Source organism: Suricata suricatta, chromosome 3 (genome assembly GCF_006229205.1).
Source record: "Suricata suricatta isolate VVHF042 chromosome 3, meerkat_22Aug2017_6uvM2_HiC, whole genome shotgun sequence".
NCBI lineage: Eukaryota > Metazoa > Chordata > Mammalia > Carnivora > Herpestidae > Suricata > Suricata suricatta.
The window spans coordinates 11,458,869-11,475,602 of NC_043702.1; positions in this window are offsets into that span (position 1 = coordinate 11,458,869).

A 16,734-nucleotide genomic window follows, 5' to 3' on the forward strand; every position below is an offset into this window, starting at 1 on the left:
TCACTAGCTCAAATAATTGGTAAAAGAGCATGAGATAGTAAGGATGAAGTCACTTATATGTTCCCAACTTTGTGACAACAAAAGGGAACGAAGTTCGCAAAGGAGGCAACAAAAATAGCTTTTTTATTTGACTCTCAGCTCATAAGTCCCAGTCACATAAAATTGTAAAGTACTTATGGAGAGATTTAAATGCATTGCTGATTTTTTGGCAAAATAAACAAGTTTACTAGCAATATATTTCTATATTACTAGCAAAATGACATAGTAGAACCTTGCAGATTTAAACACATTTCTTAAGATTGCCAACTTCCTCTTACAGGAAGCAATTTTCTCGAGTTCCAGACTCTTGAAAATTTTCCTCACACAAAGAATATAACCATACTAATAAAACAGCCATTTTCTCTTTAAGTACAGATTGTGGTACTAGAGACATTTGGTTATTTTCCCCCTGTTAATTAACACATAGAAATCAATTAGGTTTGCTCCTGTAATTTTCATTTAGAATAGAGCATTAAATTTAACAGATGATCAGTCTCATTACTTTCACTGAGAGGTTTCTTGTAGCTAGTAGCCACCTGCTTGCAAGCATTTTTATACAAAGTTCTACACTTCCTGGTTTGAAAGCAGATTCCCACACTGCATCACAATCACCTGGGACACTAATTAAATATGCATGTTGTTGGTTCTCAGGGAGGTCTACTGCGTGAGCCTGGGGAATGTTAACCTTAGTAAACACCTTCCGTGATTCTGCTGTACACCAACATTGGAGAAATGATGTATTCATCAGTATATTTGTAGATAACTGAGATGTTTCACAGGACAATGACTTATGGTGGTGCAAATCACCAATGTCCATAAGTGGTATTAGCCAAGAATCCCTGTGTATACTCTCACTTTTGACATAAAGTGCAATGGTCATTTGTGTGTTGCCATTGAAATGAATTCAGAAAATTCTCTCAAGAATTGCAAGATAGTTGCTGTGGATAAAATCTTAGTTGGAATTGACAGCATCAATACAGCCTTAATAGTATCTTTGTTTCTGAATGGAAAAGATGACCAGGGAAAAATGGTCAGGAGGAATATAAAGGTAGTTGAAGGTATAGTTTTAAAGAAACAAAAAATTTAATTGCTCTTTTAAAAAAAGTTTATTTTTTTAGAGAGATAGAGGGAGAGAGTATGAACAAAGGAGAGGCAGAGAGAGAGGGAGGGAGAGAATAGCAAACAGTTTTCACACTTTAGTGCAGAGCCCAATGAGGGAGGCTCCATTCCATGAATCATGAAATCAAGACCTGAGCCAAAATCAAGAGTCAGACACTCAGCAAACTCAGCCACCAGGTGCTCCCAAATTCGGTTGTTAATGGACACATACTGTTCTAATTCAAAGAAAAGTATAAATGTGTATTGGTAAATCTTAGGATTACATGTGGAGAATACTACTCATCGCCTTTTAAAATTATGCATGAAAGCTTAAAACAGATAAGATCAAATGGATTTTTTAAGTTTTTTCTTGTGATGTTCTTTTTTCTTTTAGAATAAGAGATAGAAGTCAGAAAATTATAGAATAATATATTTTCAAGGGAGAATAAAAGTGATTATACAATTAAAACAAACTATAGCTTTAATGCAATGGTGTCTGTTCTGTGACCAGAACTATCTTAGGCCCCAGAAAATCAAAGATAAAAAGCCACTGACTCCAAGAAGGACACTTAAATGTTTACTACTGATTGAAAGAAGCTGATAGAAAAAGGCTTCATGCTACATGACTCTACCTATAAGACATTCTGCAAAAGGCTAAACTCTGGAAATGGCAAAGTTATTAGTGATTGCTAAGACTTAATGAGGAGGGATGAATAGGAGAACACAGAGGATTTTCAGGGCAGAGAAATTACTCTGTATGATATCATAATGGTGGACCACATCATTATACATTTGCCTAAATCCATAGAATGTACCACACCAAGAGTGTAATGTAAACTGTGGACTTTGGGTAATAATGATGTGCCCATGTAAGGTTCACTGATTCTAACAAGTGTACCTTTGTGTGGAGGATCTTGATGGTAGAGGAAGCTATGGGTTTGGATGAGAAAGTGGGAGTTAGTTGGTATATGGGAACTGTCTGTATTTTCTGTTCAGTTTTGCCACAAACCTAAAACTGCTTTAACAAATAAAGTTTATTAAGAAATAGTTACTGAGACTTCTTGGAAGACACCAATGGTCTAATGGTTGGGAGTGATGCTGAAGTAGCCGTAGAGTCGAGATTCATCAAGGAAACAGGGAAAGTAAATACTGAGAAGTGGGATCACATGGAGGAAGGAAGGGTCAGGGAAGACCTTCAAAAAGTGGAACATCTTAACTGGATTGTGACAAACCTGTTAGATAGATACATTCCATCATATTCACACTCCAGTGTATTGACCTTGGTTGGAAAACTGTAAGTCATCCTGTCTTGCCAGAGCAAAACTGGAATGGTGGGGAGAGCAGTAGGAATGAGGATGGATAAGTAGGCAAGGGCCAAGTCAGGAAGGCTGATATGCTCACATACTTGTTCACATACATACACACACATGCACATACACACATACATACCCATGCATATACACAAGCATATGGACATCTTCTAAAGACCGAGCCTTTAAACCTGTTGGGGAACCACTGAAAAACTTTTAGCATGAAAATAATGTGGCTTTATTTGCATTTTATAAAGAGCCATAAGATTTCTATGCAGAGGCAGAAGGGAGCAGAGGCTGGATGGAAATATCCAATCAAGTTAACTGGATGAAGTTGATTCTATGACAATGAAGGAAAGAGTAGATTCAGATTCAAGAGATATTTAAGAAATTGGGATCAGCTGAACTCAATGAGTGCTCCCTTGTGGGAGGTAAGAGAGAGAGGAACCAGAAGTTTGCTCTCAAGTTTTGAGCTTAAGAAAATGAGTGGATGCTACACTTCTCATGGTGATGTCCACCCTCAGCTATCTACTGGGGATTCAGCAATGAACAACAGGTCCTTGTCACTTCTAGTGAGAAAAGAAGGCTTGACACAACAGCTACAGGTATGATGTCTACTGTGAAAGAGGAAGTATAACTATCTATCCAGGAGAAGTCTAGGAAGGAAACCTCTGAAAGCTAGCAGTATATAGTCGAGAGCTGGCATCATAAAGATGAATGAGGTGGCCAGGAGAGGATGACAAATGAGAAAAGGAGAGGGTTGCAGAAAGAAATGTGGGCATCCCACTATGAGAAGAAGTGGGCCCATGAAGGAATGGTCAGAAAATCATGGAGGGAGAATCACAGGATCAAAGGAGGAACTTCAAGAAGAATTAAGTGGCCAAGACATGCTATGGAGAACTTAAATAAGATAAAGCCTCAGAGTTGTCCCTCAGTCTTGTGATGTGGAAGACTTGGTGATGTTTGTGAGAGCTGCTGGTGGCATGGGTGAAGCCTCATAGGAGTGGGCTGAAGATGAAGGGGAAGTTATAAGAGAAGACAACCAAAGATGACATCTTCCTGATGCTTGGTCCTGGAAGGAATGAGTGAGAGAGGAAGGGAAATAAACACAGGATAAAGGGCAAGCGCTTGAAAATGGGAAGCATTGAAACACTTTGAATGAAAGTGAATGAAACGAAGCTGGTAGAGAAGGAGGAGGTGAAAATAAAGCAGGAAAGGCTAAATTATGGAGCTATGTCATTTAAGGTGAAGAGGGAAGAGGTCCATAGATAGGTCTTGAGTGAGCTTTAAACAAGAAGGTTGTTTCTCTTCAAAGCTAAATGGAAAGAGGTAAGTGTGTGTATGGATGTATGGAAGCAAGGAAGGGGAAGCTGAGAGGAACTGAGAAGACAGGTTACTAAAATAGAAATTCAACTTTTTAGATATTAAAATTGTCAGTCTTGGTCATTTTGATATTTATATCCCACAATATATTATCCTCACACTTAATCTTTTAGCATATCAGATTTAGAAAAATAATTTAAAAAATAGTGGTTCCAAAATGAAGTGAATGTCAAACATAAAAAAATTGATTCAGTTTTTAATGGTCCTCCCTAGGGCTTTATATTTAAACAAGGCAAGGGCCTCTGAACCCTATAGATCACAACAGGAACCTGATTCCAGAAAATTCTGAGGTCATGTCATTCTTGGAGATTTTTCTAACAAACAGAAGCTTTGCTGTGGAGTTCTATAAATATTTATCAGCCATGCCTCTTACCCACAGGAGGTTAAAGATCTCTGAATTTTGGATGAGAATGCATGGTTGTCTGATTTGATCTGAATTAGCAGGCAAAATGAAATCTTCAGATTTTAAACTACTAAGTGCAACAAAATAATGACATCTTTTGCAAACATTACAAGATAATAAGAGGTGATCCAGTCATTTATGAAACAATGTAAGTACTATCATAACTTTTATCATTAGAATAATATTTAATACATTATATTTGCTTTCAGATTGGTTTTGATTGCCTCAGCAGAAAATAAAATAGACATATTCTTAAAATATTATGAGATGTTAACTGGGTTAATTTTAATGTTAGAAATTTGTTAACCTCCTCCTTACTTTTCAGCTGCTTCTGGTTCAAATTTGTCATACTGCATGCCATTTTATTCAAAGATTTACCATGCATTCCCAATAAAATGCATTATCAGCTTTTTTCTTTACGGTGTTAAAATTTTTTCAGCTTCCATACATTGGTAAGTTCTACTTTATAACAGAGGTAGATCATTTTATTGATTTAAAATAGACATGAGACAATGTACTCAATAGATCATTCAAGAGAATTAAAGAAGGATAGAAAGAAAAACATACCATTATCAATTTCTTTAGCAATGTATTTATTTGTGATTAGTTTGATCACCTGCAAAGTGGTTAGAATCCTTGAAATAATATTAACATGAAACGAATGCAGCTTTTCTCTGACCAATTTCTTGGTGTTTATTAAGAAAAACAGAAAGGTTTTGATGGTAGGCAAAGTGGAATGGGGAAATATTGTTATATTTTATGGCTCCCTCCTGTCAGCAATGGTTTGACAAGGACGGATATATAGTTATTAGTATGACAAGTAGCATATAAAGAAGTTTGAGAGAGGTTTCCCAAATGTGACAAGTTTAATATTTACATGATATTACAGAAAATAAACCATGAGTCTGAAAATAAGTTTTATAAGTTGTCAATAATATGAAATAGATTTCAGCCAACCATGCTAGAGCAACATGCATTTTTTCTCCTTTCTATGGAAAATGATATTGCAACATAGTTTTCATATGAAGAAGCCATCAAATATATAGGGAAAAGTCTTATAAATATGTTTAATTACCAAAAGGTGTTTAATGAATAGAAATATTATTTTTCCAGATTTTGTGCTGTCAACTATAAAGACTAATTTGTTGTGATTTATTTTCTCATTATAAATAAACACTCATTTTCATACTTACTTTTGCATTTTGCACTCTGTTTTTTAAGATTTTTACAAAATCTATATCTGCCCTAAGGCAAATTTTAGAACTTTTATTGAAAATAGCTTTTCCCAGAACATTTTCAAAAATGTTTTAGTATTTGAGGTTTCCCCGGAGAAGCCTCATTTAGCCCTGTCCAAAGAGTCAAAGTATTTTCCTAATGAGTACGTTTTCATTGCTGTGAAATCTTATATTTTACAGTGCTTATATTTTTCTTAACAATTAATGTCTCTTTTAATATTTAGTCTATTAGCTTTTATTTTTCTAATACTAGTGGTTCCCATCACACAAAAGAACAAACTCCATGGTTACACTACAATCGTTAAACAATGTTTACATAATGATGTTTATGATTTGAAGGGTGTATATATATACATAGCAGTAAATGCAGCTGCTGTTTCTAAGTAAAAATAGCTAGAGTGTCTCTCCCTCTTGTAATATACTATCTATAATTAGAAGCATTTCTAGAAACCAATACACACAAAATTCTGAATATAAAAGAATATTTAGGGAACTTCTCTATATTTAAGGGTATCGACTTCATTATTTGATTATTTATATATTTTTATTAAAATTTTTAATGTTATTTTTGAGAAAGAGACAGAGTATGAGTTGGGGGAGGGGCAGAAGGAGAGGGAGACACAGAATCCGAAGCAGGCTCCAGGCTCTGAGCTGTCAGCATGGAGCCTGACGTGGGGCTCAAACCCACAGACTGTGAGATCATGACCTGAGCCAAATTTGGACACTTAACCAACTGAGCCATAGGGGTATTGATTTTAGATGCAATAGATGTATCCCTGCAATCACAATGGTTTTAGAAGCCCTTTGCATCACTCTATTTCAGGAAAGATTAATGATAGTTATTTTCATATTTATTTTCTAGAGTTCAATATCTGTGGAAACAGATATATTTATATGTATCTTAATAACACACCTTTGGCAGTCACATATGAATTGATTATTGCAGGGTCACTTGGTGTCTTCTTTTCCCTGCTATCTTGTCACAGCTGCCCCAATGTTCTTGAATATAATATCAAATGTCTAAATGGGTAATTGAAGTTCTTCTAAGTCCAAGAAGACATAGAACTTCTTAGAAGTCAGTGCAACCTTGGTCCTCAGTGTACATAACTTTTTTGTTAAATGAATATGACGAAGAGCAGGAACCATATGGAAATGCTGTGTTTTGAATTGTCTGTGTGAGAGGGCAGTGTCCCAGAAAACTGCAGACCACTCTAGTTCTGCAGCATGATAGCTTCTGCATGTTTTCTCCAGCTGGTTTTTACAAGGTCAAGACTGAGGTTGATCCTGAGAAGAGAGCCGTGGCCACCGCCTGCACTCCATTCCCAGCCAACTGTCTAAAGATGTGTGCTGATATTCATATGTTAGAGGAGGAGTGGAAATCAGGCAGAGATAAGTGCAAATGTATTCCTGGAGTGACAGGCTAATTCACCATTTACCTACTCGGGCCTAGAAAATGGCAAATCTGTGGCATCATCTCCATAAATGAAGGAGAGTGTGTTATTGTAGACACCAATTAGTGAGGGAGGAGGGGAATTGCTAGTTTGAAAGCAGTTTGTCACTTTGAAAATCAAGTTCAGTAAATAGGGGGGCGTAAAATTCAATTTTGAAATACTGCATAACTGTCATATTTTGGCATGTTTGGCAATATTTCCATTTATGTGAAAGCGTACGATGCTAATTTTACTGTACTTATATCTAGGTGCTTCTGTTGATAATTGGATAGAAGTTAAAAGGCTCTATGTAGTAAAGCCAAAATTCCATCCACACAAATTAAATAAAGGATATTTACTTCGAGTCATATTTTATCATGTGAGGCAGCTATGGATTCCAACTAGACACAGTGTATATTTTCCCCTAGACTTGATGTTCTTTAATGTTAACACAGCAACAGATCACAGGATTTATTTTCCCCTGTAGAATCTACTGCAAGCTACAGCTACCTTGTTTTCCAGAATTCCACTCACAGCAGTACTTTGTCTTAGGAAATTGAGTTAGAATTGAGTGTGGTTGTGAAATATATAAATAGTATGTCTTGATGAACTATGGTGCTTGGCAAAAGTGGTTTCTATCTAGGGCTGATACCAATCAAGATGGGAATATGATCTTTTATACCTAATTGATAAAAGATTTCTCTGTTCACCCTATGAATCATTGACTTCCGTAAATGAAAGTAGGAGCTCATTAGGCATTGCCAAGCAGTAAAGTCTGTGGACTAGCAAAAGTAATTATAGAGCAGCTTTATCCATAGGGCAGTGGAGCTCACAGACAATTTAGGAACAAAACTGTTTGTCACATATTTTCTTTCCTTTCTAAAAATCTATTCCTTTGTCCAATCAATTTTACTACATTGCTAATACTACCCTATCGTGTTGCTACATTTTTTTGGGGGGTATATTTAAAGATCAACCCTTGAGTGGCATAAAGCTAACAAAGAGCTACCTAATTCAGGCATTGATTTTAGTTCTCCCATCCCTCCCCCAGTAGCATCAAAAAACCCCACAAAAAGCCCCTGTGAGGTTGAACTTTATTTTTGACTCTGCAGAAACTCACTACTAATTTGTAATAGATGGCTTCTCCATGACAATAAACACATGGGTTCATTATATATTGACTAGATATACTTATTTCTAAAAAGTGATGCCTAGCTATTCTTTATCATTTCAAATGACAACCTTTATTTTGGTCATAAATAGAATGATCAAGCTGACTGTGTCTGCTTTAAATTAGGATGATATGGCATGTTGGTTTTGCTTGCTGATGAATAGGGAACAAAATCAAGGTAAAGCAGATGTAGAGGAAGACTGGAAAAACTGTGATGGAAGACATGATTTATTTCCCCTGGTTTCCCCCAAGAGTCCAACTGAATTCACACAGGTCTTCTCCACGGGCACTGATGCCTGCTGAGTAGACAAACAGGAAGGTGAAGGTAAAAGTCAAGGTGATGGGAAGGAGACAAGAAATCAAATTCACCTCTGGATAAAGACAAGTAGGAATAACTTAACAAACAAACAGCCCCTTTTTCTTAATTCAATGACTAGACTTCTTTGGGGGTGGATTTGTTAAGCTAATGGGAAGCCGCAGTGAATGCTGGGGGCTGTCCATGCTTCTGACAGATAGGGAGACACCGTGTTCTCTTTTCTTGACTCTAAATTGCCAATTTGGCATCTGTTCATCACAGCGCCAATTGTATTAACTATATTTTTTCATTTTTTGTACCCTTGATGGTCTGACATTTGTGGTCTCACTGACTGGAGAGTCATCCCCTCCCAAAAGTACCTAGATTTTATTGTTTTATTTTTATTATTTTATTTTATTTATATTTTAGTTAGTTAATATACAGTATATATACCACATCTTCTTTATCCTTTCATCAGTCAATGAACATTTGAGCTCTCTCCACAGTTTGGCTATTGTTGATAATGCTGCTATAACCATCAGGGTGCATGTACTCTTTTGAATCTGTATTTTTGTATTCTTTGGGTAAATACCTAATAGTGCAATTGCTGGATCATAGGGTAGTTCTATTTTTCTTGTAGAAACTCCATACTATTTTCCAGAGTCGCTGCACCAGGTTGCATTCCCACAAATGGTACAAAAGTCTGATTTTTCTCTGCATCCTTGCCAACACCTGTTGTTTTGTGAATTGTAGCCATTCTGACAGGTGTGAGGTGGTATCTCCTCATGGTTTTGATTTGTATTTCCATGATGATGAGTGATGTTGAACATCTTTTTAGGTATTTGTTAGCCATATGAATGCATTCTTTGGAAAACTGTCTATTCATGTATTCTGCACATTTCTTAACTGGGTTATTTGTTTTTTTGGGGCTGTTGAGTTTGATAAGTTTTTTATAGATTTTGAATACTAACCCTTTATCAGATATGTCATTTGCAAATATCTTCACCCATTTCGTAGGCTGCCTTTTAGTTTTGTTGATTGTTTCCTTCACTGTGCAGAAGCTTGTCATCTTGATGAAGTCCCAATAGTCCCATGTTTGCTTTCGTTTCCTTTGCCTTCAGTTATGTTCTAGTAAGAAGCTGCTCTGGCCGAGGTCAGTGAGGTTGCTGCTTGTGTTCCTTTATAGGATTTTGATTGTTTCCTGTCACACATTTAAGTCTTTCATCCATTTTGAATTTATTTTTGTGTATGATGTTAAGAGTGTGGTGCAGTTTTATTCCTCTGCATGTAACCATGGTAGCAGCAGAAAAAGAAATCAAAGAATTAATCCCATTTACAACTGCACCAAAAACAATAAGATACCTAGGAATGAACCTAACTAAAGAGGTAAAATTTCTGTACTCTGAAATACAAGTCTTAATGAAAAATATTGAAGCGGACACAAAGAAATGGAAAAACCTTCCCTGCTCACAGTTTGGAAGAACAAACATTTTTAAAATGTCTAAACTACCCAAATCAATCTACACATTTAATGCAATCATTATTAAAATACCATCAGCGTTCTTGGAGGAGCTAGATCAAACAGTCCTAAAATTTGTATGGAACTACAAAAGACCCTGAATAGTCAAAGCAATCCTAAAAAAGAAAAACAAAACTGGAAGCATCACAATTCTGGATTTCAAGCTGTAAAACAAAGATGTATCCACTAAGGCAGTATAGTACTGGCATGAAAACAAACACTTAGATCAATGAAATAGAATGGAAAACCCAGAAGCAGACCTGCAACTACCTGGTCAACTCATCTTTGACAAATCAGGAAAGAATATCCAATGGAAAAAAGGCAGTTTGTCCAACATATGGTGTTAGGAAAACCCAACAGAGATATACTTAGGTTTTAGAGATAACAAAAAGCCCTTCTGGGAACACACCTTTTTCATATGTAAACTAACCAATCCGGAGCCCGCACCCTCTATCTCCTTTATCAAACTGTCCCACACCAAACCAATATTCTCCTGCCAGGGCCATGTGTCTGGCAACTGGGGACAGCTTCTATGCCCCAAGATTTCCTGGAATTATTCAAATCAGCCAATCCTAAACTGTTTAACCTGTCCTGCCTTGGCTTTCCCAGGAAAGCCACTAGAGTCCCTGCTTTGAATTTTCCTCTCTCTGGATCTGTTCCCAAACTTGTGCTTCCTTGTGTTCCTTGTGTTTCCTTGTGTTCACTTGCATGAGGTGGCATGCCCCTTCTTGGGAAATGTCAATAGTAAAATTCTCTCAATGCCACTGGCATCTCACTCAATCACCTCTATAAATTAAAATCTTACAGGTACATTTTGAGACACACAGCCTTGATTACGTGGTGAACAGTCATGGGATAAAAACTCTTAGACTATTTTCCAGTAGTTAGAGTATTTGTAAGGATGTTTCTTGGCTCAGGATTGAATGGGCCAAGCTTATATGTGACGCTCATCACCTTGGGAAGTTGGATCAGGCAGAAACAGAGAAATGAGTAAACGGCATCAGTATACAGCAATACTTTAGCCCATATGGACAAAGAAAGAGAGAATTTATATCCTATTTTAAGAATGCCTTGGCATTTTTAAAAATCCAAGTCTTCTGTTTATTAGTGAGACTATAATCTTAATTCCATGGTCCAGTTTATCAGCATATATCTGCCAAGCACCCTGCTAAGTGCTGTGGAGGCTGAAAACAGAGGCAAAGAATTATTTCTACTCTTAATGTCTATATAAACTAAATAATAGTAACACCATTTCTGCTAGCCCGAGTTTCTTAGAAATTGAGGCCAAGATGACATTAGATGTAGAAGAAGTTTTTTGGATGAAATGAGAGACTCATGCATCTCTTGCTTTCTGTACAGCTTGTGACTGACTGCCCTTATTCTAGACTATCTTTTCAAGGATATTTGTATGGCAAATAGCCTTGGAAATCAGAGATAGTACAGAGCACAGAACAGAATGTTTACTCTCTAGAATATTAAAAATAATGTCTCCCTTCAAGGTAAAGTTCAGGAAGTAAATAGCCATTATAAGAACTTCAAATTTTCTAAGGTTGAGCAACCTCTTCTATTAAAAAAAACCAAACAAACTTCTCAAAAACAAAACTCCCAAACAATACCCCATATGTAGGGATGTCACTTGGCTTTCTTAATCTCATCCTGTGGGGTTTGGGGTTTGAATAACTAGAGCAAATGCTGATACTCCGGGTACTGCTATTGCTGTCAGCAAGGCACTCTTCTTTGTTTCTCTTCCAAGAGTCTCTTGTCTTCTGTCAGCATCCATGAAATAGTGGCAGGCCAACTTGCTAGCTTGCAAGCAAGGTAAGAAAATCTCAGACCTTTCAGAATTCTTGACAAAATACCCATGAAGGAAAATAGGAAGGAAACTGGCATATTCCAAGACAGCTCTTAGACCATGATAGATGCTCTTGTATTAGAAAGAGGGAAAGAAAAAAGGTTGGGTGAAGGAATCTTAGATCGTGTGCAGTTGTAAGAAAGTTTTGGAAAGACTGATGAAGAGTTTTCCAGCCAATGACACTCTTCAGAGCTGCCCCACATCTCATGGCTTGCTCACTATTTCCCCTGCACTCAGTCACTGGCTGGAAGCAGCCTGTGGGAAACATGGCCTTGGATCAGAAATGCTGGTGGATTCAGAACATAATATCTGGGACATTGGTCAGTATTTTGTAGTGACATTCTGAGAGGCCCATTTTCATGGCTGCCATGTCAATTAATAGTCTTGTGATTCCAAAATGTTTTATTTTAAAACAAAGTTGACCGCATTATAATTTAAAGAGTTCAGAAAACCTAGTCCATGGAATGTTTAAAGGTTAGATTGAGGGGTGTGTTGAACAGGACTCTTGGTTATAAGCATCTGAAACGCAAGTCAGAGTAATTTAAACAGAGAACAGAAAAAAAAAAAAGAAAGAAAAAAGAAGTCTATGGTCTCATGTACCTGAAAAGTGAAGTCAAATCTGGTATCAGTATCTTCCAGTGATAACTGGGCTGGGAGATCAGACGATTTCTCTTGTTCCACCTTATGCTCTGCTTTCTTCTGTATTGATTTTTCTTCAGGCAGGTTTTCCATGTGATGCTCCGTTATCCTTATAGGTATTAATGCCAGAGAAAAGAGGAATTCTCCTTTCTGATAATGCCAGCAAAAGCCTTTGGACTGACACTCATTGGCCTGGTTTGGATCAAATCTCTTGTCATAACCAATTGCTTAATTTGAGAGACATTGTCTTCTGCTTGCCCAGCCTTAGTCATGTGCTCAGCCTCACGCCATGGAAGTGAGTTGAAGCAGACCACTAAGACCCCAGCAAGTGGAAGAGCAACTGTTGCTAAAAAAGAATGATGCGGGGTAAATAAAGATGTTCATTAGAAGGAGAATTTGTTTTTCTCCAAGTTTTAGTGATGGTGATGACTATTACAATTGGTTGGTTGTGGCTGAAGAGGCTGAGAAGTTTGGTGTCAGCTGAGGATATAGAGGTTACGAAACGTGTTGACAGAGAAAGCAGATGAAGTCAATGGTTGGATTTGGAACATTCTTAGGCAAACTAGAGCCTGCAGGCTGCATATCGATGCCTTCTAAATTGTTGTCACTCTTTGTAATACAATTTTGGGCACCAAAAGATATCTTTAGATGACATGGCCTCTAGGAATAGAAGTTATACTGGAACATGAAACATAGCTAGATAACAAGACTTTTAGAAATTCAGAGAGAGAGAGAGAAGAGACACCTTTGACTTTTCCTTTAGTTATACTGCTCTTTGGGAGAGAAGTGTTTAAAGCTTTGTTTTCCAGAATAATTAAGTTAGTAAATAGTACATTTAGCTTTGTGAAGACTGTCTTCAAATACATGAAATTCCATAACAGTTTTTGGGCCCCAAGTAGGCTTGTCCTGTTCATTTCCTTCATTGAAGTTCAAGGTATCAACAGACGAATCCAATGAATGAAGTTCTTTGGAGTGTAGCTTACCTAATGTCATTTTAGACCCAGTGGTCTCAATATTTTTTTTCAACTCATTCTCAGAAGGAACTGTGGTACTAAGGCTAGGAGTTAGGATATCTGGGTCCTATATCACTCTCATGTCCTCAAGAAAACTCTTTAGCTTTTTGAGTAAAAATGGGTATAATGATACATATCTTAAATTGTTGAGCCAACCGAGATCATACATGTGAAGCTGTACCCAGATGTAAAAAATGTGAGTTATTGTGACCTTATTCTCAAGGCTGGGACATTCAGGCCAAAGATGAAGATGCAATAAAATCTCCTATTTTGTTTCTTTTAAGTCATAGCACATAGGATAGATTCTCTTTTGCCCACACCTAAGATGGTTTTTATCAATCAGTTTGCTTTAAAAAAAGACTGACATTGTCATAACTCAGGTAAACCTGCAGATGCCCATTACACCATGAAGGAACCCATTTCTACTTTGTTTTCTACTCTCTTTGTTTTGGTGTTTGTTAGTCTCTGATTTCTATCCTTTGAGAAAAAGCCTATCTCACCATCAACCCATTAGTGCCTTAATATGGGGAAAGCTGATAAGCAATCTGAGCAGGGAATGTTCACGCAGAGTAATCAAACTCATAAGACCTTTCAAGAATATTTCCCCTGGATCTATCATTTTAGCTGATCTTGTCAGATTATATGTGTACGGGAATCTCCAGTGCTTCTGACCACTCTGCTTTTGGGATTCTGCATGTGCTGCAGTCTTTCCAGCCAATTAAAAAAAAAAAAAAGGCTGCATGAAGTCATATGTTTAGAGGGAGCGGAAATGAAATTGTTTATACATTACCACTTAGTTCTCAATTTGTTACTTGATCTAGATATCCCAAGATTTTGGCTGAAAGCAAATATGAGATCATGTGACCATAGGGTGCAAGGATAAGATAACCAGAGTGGAAGCAAAGAAGATTCACACTGAGTACCCAGGGAAAAATGAAGGAATTTGAAACCCATCTGAATCCTTTCCTTTTAGTCTGTCTCCAAGAGGCTAAAACATCTGGTGAATCACGTCAAAGACTCAATCAATCATCCCTGTGTTTAGTTTTTATGATGCCAGACATCTGGATTGACTGAATTTTTTTTTTTCTTTAATTAAATCAACTTGATGTTTTGGCTTCCTGTAGAATCAGCTTCGGTCTAAATAATAGACATCACTGTCCTGTTTATACTCTTAGTTGAGATACTTTTCATTTCTGTTTTAATTTCTATTAATGGAGTGATGGATTGAAAATAGTTTTGAATATTGTATACTTGAGCATTAATGTAAGTTTTACTAAATCAATCAGAAAAACAAAGTTGGCTTGATTGATTTGTTTTTTGTCTGAAACAAACTCGGGATGTTACTTACAATGAATGATAGTGGAAAGAGCTGAAGAAATATTAAATAATTATACGGCTGGTTCCCCACAAAGATCAAAATACCCGCTTTGATGTAAAGACAAGCTGGCATCAGCAGTCTTTTTTTTTAAACTATGTGTGACAGGGACACACAATTTATATAATTTACACATTCCTCGGTTTTCTGGTCCATAAGAATTTGGTCTGGTTTTGTATTATTTTAAGATATCCTCTGCATCCTTATCTGGAGAGGCTTCTAGGCAACTTGATAGTGGAAGAACATTTAGAAAGAAATGAAAAGAAACTGTGGACACATACTGGTTTAATGAAATATTATGTTTTCCAGGAGATAAATGAAGCCTCAAAACAGACAAAACAAAGTTTATCACTCTAAATATGAGAGAGAAAGCAACTGAAGAATTTTGGAATAACATCTTAGACCTCATCTTTTCATGGTGTTTACATGGAGCCTGCCTCGCACACAAGTCAAAAATGGAGCTGCTTTCTGACTTAGGTGATTCTGTCCCTTGGTTTCAAAGATGTCTTGATGTGGTTGTAGTTAAGCTTGAAAAACGGATGAATTATGATTTTAAGATTCTTAAAATCATTGAGCCAAACTGGCTATTTGATATCTGTGTTGTAAGAATTATAGGACACATGTCTAAACACAATACCTAAAAGTTTTGGCCAAAATGAGGCACAGTTCTTTTCCTGCAGAAAGCCCCTCCCCCAAACCCCCACCCTGCCTCCTACCCCAGTGTGCCTTTAGCCAGACCAGCTGTTAAAAGTAAAAACTAATGTGTACTTCGATGTTACGCTACTAGATGTGGATATTTCTTTATACTGTCCATGGAGTTGATATTACAGATGTTTCCAGTGCATTAGCTGACTTTGACAGTAGTTTCTACTGATCCTCTATTGGTGGATAGAAAGTTTCAGGCACTCATGAGCATCTTATGTATATTATCTCTTAGCTACTGCTCACAACAAGCCTCTAGAACATTCTATTACTAACAGTGGCAGAAACAAGTTCAGGGAGGTTAAACAACTGATTCAAAGTTAATTCAACTTTTGAATTAGCAGTATATATTTTAAAAATATGTTTATATGCATACACACTTTTTCACTGCAGACATTTTGGAAAAGATAGGAAATTTATTTAAAATTTTTAATGTTCATTTATTTTTGAGAGAGAGAGAGAGAGAGTGCACAAGAGAGAGTGAGTGCAAAAGGGGAAAAACAGAGAGAGAAGGAGACACAGAATCCAAAGCAAGCTCCAGGGTCTGAGCTGTCAGCACAGAGCCCAACGCAGGGCTCAAACCCACGAACCATGACATCATGACCTGAACTGAAGTTGGGCGCTTAACTGACTGAACCGATTGAACCACTCAGGTGCCCCAAAGATAGAAAATTTAAAAAAATATGCTCAAAATGTCATTTCCCTGAGACAATGACTATTAATTTTTGGTGTACTGACTTACATACACATATATACATAAAGTTTTAAATTAATGCATTTAAAACCATAGACTCTTACCAAGCACATTATTTTGTAATATTTATTTTGATAAACATACATGATTGACAACTTCTTCCATATATATGGCCGGGATCAGTCAACTTTTTCTATAAAGGGCCAGAGGGTAAGTATTTTATGATTTGCGGGCAATCCTGTCCCAATTGCTCCCTCCCAAGAAATCAGCGATTCAGAACACACTGTGGTCAAATGCACGTCCTGTGCACAACTGTGCTCCCATAGTACTTTACTTACAAAAAACAGCACTGAGTCAGATTTAGCCCAGATTTGACTTTCTGTTTCTTGTTCTACAGAATCATTTTTAGAAATGACACTGATAAGAGTTTATCACATGGCTATATGATTATTTTCTTGTAAGTATTTATTTAGTTTGTGACTGTTGAGTAACCATAATGTGATGAAAATTCTTATAACTAAAAGTTGGTACACATGTACTAGACTTTCCTTAAGATAATATTTTAGAAAAAGAATT